Raw genomic sequence first — 10,884 nt, 5'->3', positions numbered from 1 at the left:
TTCAATTTAAAAAATATTTTTTATTTGCTGCTGAGTTCGCTGTTTTTTTACTTGACCACACCTGGGCCCACCCTGGGCGGAGTACCGGTTCAACATTGATTAAAAAAAATAAATATTTATAAGTCTGTTTGGAGCGAAACGGGGAGTAAAAGTATATGCATTTAAGACTACTGATCATTAGATTATTGCTTAATAAAAATTTGTGCTTAATGTTATCGGAAATTACCTCATAGTATCGTTTTATTTCATAATATTATCTACCTATGATCCTCTACAGCGATCACTGGTGTACTTAACAAGAAAAACACCAAAAGAACCCAATTCGATATATCATATTTAACTCCGCTTTAAAGGCATTCTACAGCTTAAAGCTTCGAGGGTTTCAAACGTTCCCTAATTTGAAAAGTGCCCACAACAAAATAAGTAGGGTGACATAGACTTTGAGAACAATGATGTGACGTTTTTCTGTTTGGTTATAGAATTAAATAATCTACCTCCATTCAACAAGCAAATGAATTTGTTTTAAAACATATTTTACTTAATTACACCGCCAAAGGAAGTAGAGGGTCGTACTTTTAAAACAATGCATATTTGCTATGGCTTACATAGGTATAAAATCTAGCAGGAATATTTTTTTACATGTTCAAAAGCAAACCGGGCGATGGACTACTCTTATTTTATAATAGACTAATATATCTATTAGTCTATTATAATAAAATTTATTAAAGACTCTTATTTAATTATTACTGTAACTATAGTTCCTTAATAATAATCTCCTGACTACACGTATATTTATTTGCTAATACAATTTTTTATGATGTCTGTTTTATTTTTTATTCGTGTTACTTTTTAATTAAAAGTTCATTACACTTCGTCTATAGTAAGCTTCCATTAATTATAAAATATTTCTTTTATTTCTTTAAAAGAATAACAACGCAGTCAGATTCAATTCAAAGCTCCTTCAATTAGTAAATGCATCAGTTGATATGCCTGCAAGAAAATTTTGTATCCTACAACAATAAAGATAATGTAGATATCAAAGAACAATATACAAAGACTAGTTCTTTAATCGTGTCTAAAAAACGTACATGATATAATGCCTTCTTTCAATAAGCGTACGTATTTCAATAAAAAAATTAAGATAAGCATTATTGAAGAGGTATAGAAAAGTCTTAACTTAATCCTAAACAATATAAACAAATAAATAATATCTATCAGGGCACGGTAAATATGTTTAAAAGGATGCACTGCAATATGACAGGAATTTAAAAATGTTAATGACGATAAGCATTAACATACCGTGACTTAATGAGATATGGTAGAAATGTCGGCTTGTGGTATTATAATACAAATAGTACTGAACAATAGATATTTGACCTTAAAATGTTTAGTCTAGCCATAAATAAGATTGGGAACGTGCCATGTTTTTTTCTACTACCTAAAACATTTGTATCTGTAATGTTTATTTGATATCTACTTTTATTTATTAACACTAAAATACATAAAGTTCATTCAAAATGATAGCTGTTAGGTTTGATATAGGTTATTAAACGTTGAGGCCAGTTATCAATACATACACTCACTTACGCATGAGAAAATTCTTTGCTAACAATAATATGGATGTAATGGGTTTATAATTATCCTGTCGCATTTAGAGCATATCATACTCTATACAATTTATCGTAAACAATAAACAAGCGAATTAAGATCGAGACCACATGACGTTTACAAAGACATTTGAGTTGGTCAAGCTTTACGATTATGCTGTCTTGTTGAAAATGAAGTTCTTAATTGTGAACTACGGTGTTATTAAGAGGTTTAACTAACTTGTCAAAAATACTCTTGTGCCGAAGCTTCTAGACTTCTATCACAAATATATGGTGAAGTCACTGCTTGATTGCTTTTACCACACCAAAATGAGATAGTTTTGAAATGAAATTGGATAATATTATTTCTCAACTAATTATTAGGGATACTTCTATAGAATTTTCAGCATATATCACTTATTAAAACATAGCTAAGTAAAGATATTTCCTAAAAAGTTTTGAATTTTCCTAATAATTAAGCTTAATCTGTTTTAACTTATTTGTTAAACAATGAAACAGTTCGTATCTTATAGGCTGCTTTTGCCAGATCTTGTTTCAAAATACGCGACATGGTCTACTTTCATTTCCTCAGAAAAAAAATATTGCCTTCGGACATAATTTCTTTTTTTAACAGTAATAATAGCCACGCTTAGTATAATAGAAAGAATAATTGGATCGCAATTAGTGAATTGGAATTTCTAAAAATGTTTATTATTCTCGATGTTGTGGCTGTTATATTTGACTTTAGATACGAAGTTGAAATAATTAATGTCGGAAAATACGTGGAAATTAAAAAGTAAATGTTATTACGCTAACTACGAAAAACCTACAAGTGGCTTTTCGACTTACAGTCTGTTCCCGAGAGTATTCCGTGTCGAGCATTACGAGTGACCTAAAAAACTTACAACAACGCTTAAACTTTTCAGCTATTACGCGTATAAATTATTGTCCTTTTAGAAGGATGGACTCACAAAAATAAAATCGTATTATTATGTAGTATTTCTCGCAGTAAACATTTGCTTGTAATATCTTTTCTCTAACTTTTTTGTGGGCAACTGTGTACAATATTACAATAACATGTCTTCATTGTTTCAACCTATAAACGCCTACTGCAAGGTATAGATCACCACAGGAGAAATCTATAGAGGAATATTCCATAACCATGCTTGATCATCGGGTTGGCAATCACTGTGTAGTATTATGGTACAAAGGTGCTGCTGCTCATCCTCTGGAAACTTAAGTCTATGAGCATTCTAAATGACTTGGATTACTAGGTAAGAGCTTGACACAATCATTAAGCCCCGTCATAGTAATCGAGCCTGTTTATACTATCAGAGAACGTACTCTTTGAGATCGAGGAGATAAGTATTAGTTTCAAATTTAACATATTTTAGTAATATTAAACTGCCAAATTTTGTAAATATTTAAAATTTTAATTGGGTTTAACGAGGAATGATCAATTCATCTGTTATTTGTCATACATGTACTCGTATGTGTTATAAATTCATAAATGCACAATGTCAAGATAGTTGTTAAAAATGAAATTTTTACACGCTATTATTTAACCAAGCCTTTTATTTTTTTATTTTTATTTCTGCTTGTACAGGAAACTTAAAAACTAGTTACATTTAACCAGGCAACTTATCATATATATAAATCATGTTAATATTTTTATTTAGTAAAATACGTATAATTATATAAAACTATTCGCGGAACTCTAATCTAATAAATTATCAGTCACAAAGAGATGATTTATTAAAAAATAGTTTCAGGAACGTATATTATTGGCAACCATTAAGCACCATTAACACAATCGGAACACAAATACTTTTTCTATGTCTTTACTACTGTGTATATAACAGTATATAAGGTAAAACAAAAATGATTCGATTTAACATTACATTTTTGCAAGTCTACATTTAACGCCCACTATCGTGTTTATACTTTTAAAAGGTTTTATATTATTAAGAAACCTCACAAAAAATTGTGCCGATTTTTCTTCCTATATAAATTTCTGCTTGGTAATCTGGCCGCTAAACACCGTTTTTTTTTTTGATTCAAACATGTTGGGGAATCGCTACTGCCCATTGTCCGTAAATATTCCTCACTTTGCTTACTCTTATGACAACTACGGAAAGAGTATCTTTCTGTCTCTGTAACTAATCTTTGCACCACCTCCACGGCTCTGTGGTAGGCTAATGCCCAGCTGTTGATGTCCTGATGTCGAAACAGTGATGATGAATCCGCAGAATATCTTTTACATTTGACTGATTTCTTACAGATGTATATGTAATATAAATATTACCAGCTTAAAAGAACTTACACACAATTAATTTAAATTTACATCTAATTTAAGCTCTTTCATAAGAGGGAGGAGGGTTATCTAAAATAGTTTCAGGTTGACAACAAGGTACGACAATTGTTCATTAGCAGGAAAAGTAATTATTTTGAATATCACGAGTACGAAAGAAACTGATGGACTATATAGTCCGGATATCAGTTGGTATATACGTTTATACCAACTGATATCCGGGGATATCATAGCGATATAATAGGTAAGTCTGTTTTCCTGCTACGTTTGTTTAAATGCACTAGTGTATCAAACATAATCTATGTAAGAAATTCAAAATGATAAGCAATAAATAGTCAGCTAGAAAATGCAAATGACATTTGGCATTTGGTCTCGTTTTATATTAGGAATAAACAGGGAGATTGAATGTATAGCTAATTTGTTAACACAAAGCTATAAACAAACTTTTTACACCTAATTCCAATGACCCTATAGAGTGACCACTCTGAAATATGTTACATTATTTTTTCTCTTGAAATGGGACTGGCTAATTGCTCCTGGTAGTATAAAGTCTGCAGGCATAAATAGTAAAAATTATTACTTAAAATAAGTCGTAATTCGAATTTTGTAAATGCTTTTTCTTACTGTGTTACCATAACGTTTTTTATTAATTCGGAAACCATAAATTTCTGCATAAGGTGTACGATACATTAATTGACAGAAAATACAGCTATCCAGTCATCATTTTACAATAGAAAATGACACGTGGCTGTTTTACTTCAAAAACTTAATCTAACGATTGCAACGATTTCACAAAGATTATGCAAGTCAAAGTTACAACACGTTATGATACCTATTTCTTAAAATAGTAGATGCAATAAATATTGCACGATACTCGATCTCGAAATCATCTTAGATCGAGTATAGCAAATGTGTAGAAATAAACAGCTAATATTATGTGGTTATATAATATTAAGAGGTAGCCATTAGATCTTATATATCAGTTAAAGGCATGATAGCTCTTCTCTTTACTGTCTATACCTGTGCAAAAAATAACGAACAGTAGATGTCCATCGGTGAAAATGATAACGCTATTATGACCCTTTTACAGTTTTCCAATTTATTCGGGCTATACCAATTATTTTAAAGATGTTTTGTAAGGAAAGGAGGACCACAAAAATAAAGTCAATAAAGCCAGCACGCCAGTGGAATAACTTGCAAATTGTCTGAAAACTTGTGTCAACAACACTTGAATTCCGCAAACAAGTTAACAGGACCGCCTAATTTATTTTCTTATTTTTCGTAACGGTAAAATTCTCTGGATTAACTTTTGAAGATATTCATTTTTCTATATAAACTCGTAAGACACCATTTTTAAATCTATTTATCAAATATTTTTATATTTAAATACAAGTTTTTTTACAAAATTGGTGTTGGATTACAATAATGCCACACATAAGCTCGTCTATTGTAGAAAATCACTATAAAATTCACGGTGATTGGACAACGAATCAGGACAACAAAAGAAAATTAGTTTTGAATGAAAGTCTTTGTTCTCTTCAAATCTAAACAAGTACTTGAATTCATAGTTATTTGGATTTTATGAAAGTAATAAAACAACAAATTATGGAAACGTGTTTTGTGATTGTGACTTGCGGTTGTATGTCGCGGGTTTGAGTCCCGGAATTTTACATAATTCACACTTTGTGCAATTATATAGGATTGTCACTGTTCACACACAATTTTCAAGACGAGTTTCTAGCAGAGTCCTCTTTGTAGCATAATACCACACAGCGATCGTCAACCCGCCTACCGAGCGTGGTGATTATGGTATATGTGGGCATCTACGTCCTAAAATTAGAATCAAACAAAAAAAATAAGATCCATGTTGTAACTGTTTGTTTATTAAAGACGACACACATTCCAACGCTGTACAAATTACTCAAATATTTAATGTGTTTATTCCTTTTTTATAATTTTTAAGCCATCCTGAATTCTAACTAATTCATCGTTACATATGACGTTACGCATATTTTCATTTCATATTTATACCGACAAAGGTCACCTTTGCAAGGGCATATATAAAATTTTGATATATTTCTTGTTGACTTATGTGACTTATGTTCTCTTGTATTTATCTTACATACGTGTTAGGCCTAGTTTAGGAAATGTTATAAAAATAATGCTTGTGAAACGTTACGAAATTGTATAATATATTTAGAATGTTTATATATACAACACAAAATATATATTTTTTCTGACAAAGAACGTAAAATACACTGATTTTCCGTATCAGATTTTTAACAAGGGTTCTAAAATTGAAACTCACAGCGACATGTGGTCGACATGTACCGAAATGGATCGATATTACGACGATTACACGGCAAACAGCACGGACACGACCTTTATTTCCATTCCGAATATAATTGTTCTAAATTTTCAAATATTTTTTAACCGTTTACTGACACACATACCTTACTGAACACAGTTATATAAGAATAGGGAAGGAATAAGGAAAGTCTTACGCAATTAATGACGGATGAAAGCATAAGCAATAGCAGTATAGTATTATGGAAAATTAATGCCTTTATAATTTATTTACATAATGAATAAATATAAAAATAGATAGCAATAGATTATAAATAAAAAGTAAAATAAAAACAGTCTTTATTTCTACTACTAAGTATTAGTCGACTTTTTTGCGAAAGCCTTTCCATTTATCACGTTTCCGTGCCTCACGCATCCGGTGTAGGCAAAAGTAGATGTAAAAGTAAATAAAATACCTTTATATCATGTTATGGAGGCAGGCATATGTTGTATGTCATTTGTACAAAAATAAAACAATAAAAATGTAACAAATGTAATGAAATTATATTAAAAAAAAATTTGCTTCCTAAAATTCTGTCGGAACATACAGGAAAATAAAATAAAATAACAGAAACCTTTAACGACACTAAGATATTGAATAAATGTACGCGTAACTAAAGTTTATAAACAAGATGAATTTTTTTGTTCTAAATATATATTTTTATTTACTTCGTCGATAGAAATATATTTTTCGAGAGTTGGTTCATTTTTACACTATGATATAATAAAAAATAATGAAGATTACTGTAACAGAGCAATGATATTAAAAATTATCCTATTATATCTCAATATGGCACCTGGGGGTGTCGGAAACGAATTTTCTAAAATGATAAATAACATATTATTGTTTATGATCCTGTGGTCTGTAGTACATCCCGGGCAAGCGATCTTAAACTGTATTTTTAAGGTGATTCGACATAATGTAGCCAACTTTATTTTGGACAGATCTGACCAGTACGTACCCAGGGAGATTGCACAGATATACCCAAAGGCAATTAATAGGTTAAACCAATACCTATATAAATACAAGTTGAAATTAATCGCTAAATATGTTACTAACGTACGTAACGTACCTGTTACATATGTACGGCTCGACCAATTAAACTTATTTTGTTAACAGTTTCGTTAAGATGCGAAGAAAGTTCTTTCTTTTTTGTGATTTCCTATCGACCGAGGAATGTGGCCGAACATGAGAGTTTCCGCTACCATTTTCTTCCAGGCTATCCTATTTTGTTAAAGTTTTAAGGAAACGTGCTCCGTTGTGTTGAACTTATTTTACACTGCTTCACTCCAGTGAAGAACGAAAAGGTCCCTATTAGAAGAAGAATGGAAATGTTGCAATTAAATTTGAAAAAAAAAAAAACTATTCTTTACTTTCGTACAAGCCACAAAGAAAATTAAAAATATCTGTGTAAAATAACAGACGGGATCCGTCATTTGACGCCAAAAAAAAAACAAAAAATAAACACGTCTTTTACTACTGTATATTACTATTTATACATTACTGTAATAATGTTATTACAGGGTGCGAAAAAGAAAAATATTTTTTGGTAAGAAAATTTGTTCGTGAAGAAATTTCATAAATATTTGAAGTGATCATTATGAAATACATTTAATTTATTATTACGACAGAACAATATCGTTTGACATAATTTGTAAATTTTGAAAGATCAAAATATTAAATCTGGAGCTACTTACATTGAAAATTCAAGATAATTGATAATATTGCACGTCTAAGCAGTACACGACCATTTTACTACTAGTTGAATATTGTATTCATTAATGGAACGTTTTGATTCATTTTAATCCCATAGTTTCTGAACTTGGTAGTTAATTTAAAGCCCCTTACACCAGACTAACAAGATAACGCCCTAAGTTTATCATTAATTAAGATTTCAATAGTTCATTATTCTTAAAGAGATTTATTGCTTTCAACACTTTATCCTTTAAAACTTATAATCTATAAGTTCCTAACCTTATAATCCAGTTATTTATATTAAAAACTGAAAACTCCTAAAGTGTTGAAAAAAAGTGAGAAATAATCGACAATAGCCGTAATGTTTATTTTAAATTGTATAACTAAGAAAACTATAAAAGGACAAATAGAGTAGTACTGTGTTTTTTTTAATAATCTCTTTAGATTATTGATTTCTTTTTTACACCGTTCCTTGTGTTAAAATATTTTAAATCGCTTTATATACAAACGCTAACATAAGGTAGCGCTTGAATATAAACATAAATAACGTTGAGTGATGACATAAATGACGTAATGACAGCCTTTGAGTAGCATGATTACTGATCGAAGCTCATGCCATAATTGACGGAAAATTTAACGTTTAAATTCCTGTTACAATTATATGCTAATTTCAGCCGTAAGCTTTCCTCTTATAGACATTGGCTTGCTTGTAGATTTCCAATAGTACCGGTAGGAATCGGCCCAGATCCGGCATCTCCCGATGATATTAACGAGGTCTATCTACCTGGCTTCTATTATTGAGATAAAAATATTTTACAATTTTTTAATTTCCAGAATTATTTTGTTTTATAGTATTTTTACATAACACATTTTTCTTGTAAACTAAAGTAAGAAGTGTACTTAAGAAAGATAAGAAAAAAATCTTTAAAATTGACAAAAGAAAAAGTACAAACGGCAGTCTTATCGCAAACAGATCTTCAAAATGGACTTGATTACTAAAGAAAAATAGAAAAACATCGCTAATTTTTTATGTACTAATAGAAAATCACCGAAGGCACTCGCGAATCATAGCGTAATTACCTTTTTCTTATTTTATCAATCGTACTTGTGTATCTAAGTTGTTTACTTTACAAAAAAATATGTAGACAAAAGTAAGACCCGAATAACTTTTAATAAGATATACATCATACAATATATATTAACAAAAAATTGTACAGTTTGTGATAGAATATTACTTTTTGAAAACTAAGTCGTCGTGTCAGCCCACAAGCGCACACTGCAAGGCATAGTCATATAAGATATCTATGGTGAGATATACCACTTGACTGGTAGGTTGGCGATCGTGTGGTAGTGTGGTATTATGTTACGTAGAGGTCACTCCTGACAATCCTCTGGAAACTTTTGTGCAGTAGCAATTCAATGTAATTAAAGCACAAAGCGTGAACATGCGATCGTACATCTTAATTTTGGGCCGTTGGACTGTCACTGCCCCAAAAAAGTAATATGTAATAAATAACCTAGTAAGCATTTTAAATAAAAAAACCATAGCATAAATTATGTTTGTCATAATGTATGTTTCCTCTCCGAAAATTTTCGACAATTAGGTAATTTTTTGTCCTAAAATGAAAGGGTCTGACGACAGCTCTTCTTATAAGAGGCCATTAAATTAAATTAGACGGTTTAGGTAAAATTTAATTACTTGTAGCTGAAGCCGCAAAAATTATATTAACACTTTTAAAAAATGTTAATACTTAAGTTAATTTATACTTAAAATTAACAAGAAATCTGGAGATACATAGATGAACGAAAGTGACCCGAATTGCCCAGCAGGTTGGCAAGTGACAGTGAGTAGGCTTTATAGCGTATAGTTATCCGCTGTAGCTTTAAGGATTTGGAGTAGCAGCCACGGATCGACAATTGCAGTGTAATACGTCCACACGTACAGTGAAAGGCAGGGTGCGGGATGCTTCCTACCTTTTCTATTGGAAATCTGTGGTGGAGGACTAGGTCCAGCTGTAGATAGAAATGATGATGATAATGTTAAAAATATAATTATAATAACAGTGGGAAAAGAAAAAGTATAATAAATATTTTTTTTCAATGACAAATAAATAAAGACATCATCAAAATTCATAATAACAGTTAATAGGTCTTTCGGGAATGAATACTTTCTTCGGTTTAACAGTAACATACTAAGTGTGATAAGTGTTTTAAAGAGTATTGTTTATTTTGTAATAGAAATGCCTCGTTGTCATGTTATTAGAATGGCGTAGCGCTGCTGTAATGGATTGAGCTTAATTTGGTAAAAAATATGTCAATCTTAAACGTTAAATAGGAAATTACGCGAGTCCCAATTCTAAGAAGTCTATTTCGAAGAAGAGCCAACAAGGAAGTATTTTTTTAGCACTTACACATATCCTTAATAAAGTAGGTAAGGATTCATTCACAAGTTTTATTAGAATAAAAAAAAAAACATTCTTTTCTTTCTGTACAAGTTGATGCTTATACAGCTTCGTCGAAACGAGTTCGAGGAAACAGAGTGGCCCATGAGCTGTAAAAGAAAATAAACTGTAAAAGAATATATTTACAGCTTTTATTTGAATAAACTTCTTAAACTCTATGATTATTCAAAAGCATTAGGCTGTTTTATCACCAGTGATGTGTGGGCATGCGTAACGAAGGATGTGTTTGTTAAGAACCAATAGAACCTATTTACTTAGCCTCGAGCTAAACGTGTAAAATCATATTAATCTCAATTCGACCCTTTTTTACTGTTGGTTGATAAAACATAAACATTCATTATTATTGTCGGAAAAGTTTTTCCTGTATTCAACTTAACTCTTTCACTTTTATAAATAGGTAACAAGCCCTGGAGTAACCTATGCTCGGGATTTCTCTACGAGATCGAACGAGGAAGGTGGAGATCCGTGGATGATCGAAATTTC

The sequence above is a fragment of the Battus philenor genome, unplaced genomic scaffold (genome assembly GCF_028537555.1).
Source record: "Battus philenor isolate CCGP_79_NKW_IND1 unplaced genomic scaffold, ilBatPhil1.0.hap1 SCAF_20, whole genome shotgun sequence".
In the NCBI taxonomy this organism is placed as follows: Eukaryota; Metazoa; Arthropoda; class Insecta; order Lepidoptera; family Papilionidae; genus Battus; species Battus philenor.
Note: the sequence above shows the minus strand (reverse complement) of the source record.